Source organism: Athene cunicularia, assembly GCF_003259725.1.
Source record: "Athene cunicularia isolate RWA chromosome 2 unlocalized genomic scaffold, athCun1 chr2_part1, whole genome shotgun sequence".
Lineage (NCBI taxonomy): Eukaryota > Metazoa > Chordata > Aves > Strigiformes > Strigidae > Athene > Athene cunicularia.
The window spans coordinates 26,694,303-26,698,092 of NW_020799095.1; positions in this window are offsets into that span (position 1 = coordinate 26,694,303).

Here is a 3,790-nt window from a genome sequence, read left to right on the forward strand (position 1 = left end):
GGGTTGGGGGGGCCGCGCCGCCCCCTGCCCACCCCTCAGCCGAGGGGGTCGTTTCCCCCGCAGCCTGTCTCGGGGGGGACGCAGGGGCCGTATGCAGCCCTGATTTAGAAGCTGCCTCCGGGGGGGGGACGTGTACAGAAAGGACGGAAAAGTTGGGACGTGGGTGTCCCATCTTAGGGGGAACCCCCAGAGAGGTTGTGTCCCAGGGGCGCTGCCAGCACCGGGCACCGCCGAAGGCAGGAGCCCCTGTGCCAGGCTTCCACGCGTGTCAGGGAGAGCCAGCCGTACCCAGGCTGAACTGCCTGGCTGAAGCCGCCTTCGGAACGTTCCCTCGCTATCAGGAGTTCCGATGAAACGGGTAACGTGCAAGACAAACGACACATGGAATTAAACTGCACGTGGAATTAAACCTGCAGTTTGGATGAAAAACCAACGGTATCGCAAAAAGGTGGTCCCACAAAATTTGCCTGACCACGAAATAGGAGCCCAACAGATGATGACAGATTGAAACACTGTAATAAAAGTACATGGCATAAGCAGTACAGAAGTATTCTTTCATGGGAATGGTATCAATTTAAATCAAGTAGGATTTAAAGTGAACCTGGGCAGCAAAGTTAACTAAAGATTACACTAGCATAAACCTAAAATAGCTGAGTGGGCTTCAAAGAAGTTGAAATAATTGAAATTAGACCCAAAGCACTGAGACTCAAGTCCGAGTATTTCCTGACACCTCCACTTCCAGTGAATAGTGGTGGAGTTTTTTAAACTTTTCCTTTGAAATCAGTCATTTCACACTATAACCATCAGAAGAACATTTATCGACTGATTATGATAGTAGTTAGACACCACTGAGATGAAATCTGTTCTGATTGCATATATCTATATATCTATATCTATCTATCTATCTATATATATAAAATGTCAGACAACTGTTGCTTTTATACATATTTTCAAGAAATGATAGCCCTTTTTCTACTAATGGAATACTCTGATGTTGCAAGAATATGGACACATGTATCCTGATCAAACCAAACCAAACTACCATTCCCCTCTGTCCTACCCATGAAGTTTCACACAGGAAAGACAAACCCCCAACCCAAAGAAGGGAAAACCACCCTGAAAGATGTGGATTTTCAACTGCCATGCCTACCGTAAAGCAAACAGCTGAGGGAGACGCACAGCCAGAATCTCAGCGACACAAAAACTGGTGAGATTATATGAAACTACAGTTCCTAGCCTTCGAAAAAGATACGTTCTTGGTACACTCCAGCCATTACAGTATTGGTGCATATGGGTAATAAAAAAGAAAAGGAGATACAGGATAATAATTCATTGGTATGGCTCTTTTCCCATGTCTACAAGTCTCTTTTCAACAAACCACCATTCTGAAAAACCCATAACTGAAGTTCTCTAGGACTGTCAGCTTTGACCTAACAGTGTCAGATGCATACTTACTTGACCTTTTGAACCTATGGAGCCTTTGGCGATATTCTTCACTGACATTTATCTCTAGTCTTCACATTTTGAGGAAAGATGAGGAAGGAAAAAGAGGAATCTCTTTTCCCTCTAGCATCAGTACTACTTCAAGCAACACCAAATTATTTTAGGGTAAGTGACAAAGGCCTGTTAGGTTGATCTTCCTGCAAGCTATCATTATCATACAGATATTGTCACAGCTTCTGTTGTGAAGGTAGGCTACATTGCTCATCTACTCCATCTAGACATGCAAAGGTAACTTGGAGAAAGATTCAAAGTATTGCCAAAAAAGAGAGTGCACAGGGAATTTATTTCTATGGTGTGAGCTTGGAAAATATTTTTTCCTTAAAAGACAATTATTGTAAATTGTTTGCTATTATGCAAATATCTTTACTAGTACAGGGACTCCTAAATTAACACAAGTAACATGACAGCTTTTGGAGCTGTTAGCATACCAGAAGTGATTTGATCAGCCAGCTTTAACAAGGAAACATCTAAGAACTCATTTTCCCTTTGGATCCTATCTATTTAAAGAAACCATTTCTCACTGAAGCCAGTAATGCCTATGGCACAAACTGAAACTGATGATAATAAAAAATAACCTTTGGAAAATTTGCTGATAGGGAAAGTTTTGAAAGAGATGAGCTTCCAGGTAATGTCAAAGAAAATTTATTTCTCGTTATTCTGAACAATTAATTAGAATACAGACCTAAAATTCTGAAAGCTACAACTGTTTCTAATACATACACCAGGAAGCACTTGCTACTCCTTCAAAACTTATCATCCAACTGTGAGCCATTATCCAGCCAAACAATTTAATACTCTCTAGCCAGTACTTTATTACCAGAAAACACAGAGCAATGCCAGAGTTCAGAGAAAAATCTGATTCTTTCTAGACTGTCCCCAAACCTCACACCATAACTGGTTTTAGTGTGCTCTCAGATTGTGGTTTTCCTCAGGCTGATATGGGTGGGAGAATCACAGTATTTCTGGTTGGTGCAAATAGTTACTCATTTCTTTACATCTATTCCAACACAAAGCTTCACACATTTGTTCAGATATTTCAGTCATTCCCTACCGTATAGCAGTAAAGGGTGAGCAACAAATCTGCATATGAGAAGCAGTTTCCCTCTGGGGCTCCTTTGAGCACTGGGGCTGGTTAAGTGACACAATCTGGCTTTAGTCTTTCTTTTGTAGGCTACATAGGTATATGAGGTCTATACGATTTAATGCAGCACTAAGCTGAACCCTGGACAGATTTTACTTGGTGTCTGCTGTGTAGACATCTCAGCTTGATTAGAGGCAGCTTTAATAAAACTGTTTATGATTCTGCAGTTCACGTCTTAGGTTGGTTATAGTCAGTATCTTACCCTGAATAATAAAGAGACTAGTACTTTGTCAGTGGACAAAATACAGAAACAGTACGGTGTATTCCCCTCACTTCAATTCATTGTTTCATGTTTGCTGTTTTCTTCCTGACTGTTAAAAAAACAACAACAACAACAACAAAAAACCAAAAACAAAAACCAAAAAAGTTGTGCTCTTATAGGAAAATCCTGAGGAGAGACAAGACAGTGCAAAGAACTTCCACCAGTCCTCCACACCCTGTGTTGAAGGGCCAGGTATGCTAAGCTCCTGTGGTTGGGACACTGTTTCCATGTAGGGCTAAAGGTGTAGGGAATTCTAAGAGCATGGCACAGGCATGTAAAGAGAGTTGTGACTTGTCTGGTCCATGGATCAGCGTTTAGAGGGAGTCTGTAGTACCAGTAAATGGTGTGGAAGCAGGAACATGGTTCTTTGTGCAAACAGCTCATAGTCATTGACTTCTAATACTTCTTCAATATTTTAAGACAGTTTTTAAGTTTTTTTAAGACACATTTAAAGTGGCTTTTGAGAAGTAGTCCAGCAAAAGGACTTTTAATGAGAAACAAACAGGTTCTATGCATACAGCTATGGCAGCTGCTTCTTTTGGTTTCTGTTCCCCACTGTCTGTGTACACTTGAAATAAATCATCATTCGTTATTCTCAGCAGGAGTAATGGACATGGATTCTCAAAAAGGAGCCACTGATAGTCAGAGAGCAGCTCAACAGCCTATGGGGGAGTGCTGCTGAAGGGATCAGTAACCAAATTTAATGGAAAACTTTCCTCAATTATGCTTAAGTAAAGACAAGAAAGAGGATGGCTCAAGGCTGCTTCACTTACACTGAGATATCTAGTTATCCTTCTCAAAAGTGGTAAACTTCTGCAGTGGTAGTCAGTGAGCTTTCTAGGTGGTGCTTACTTATTTAAAGTATATACTGTTTTTCTTCTTTT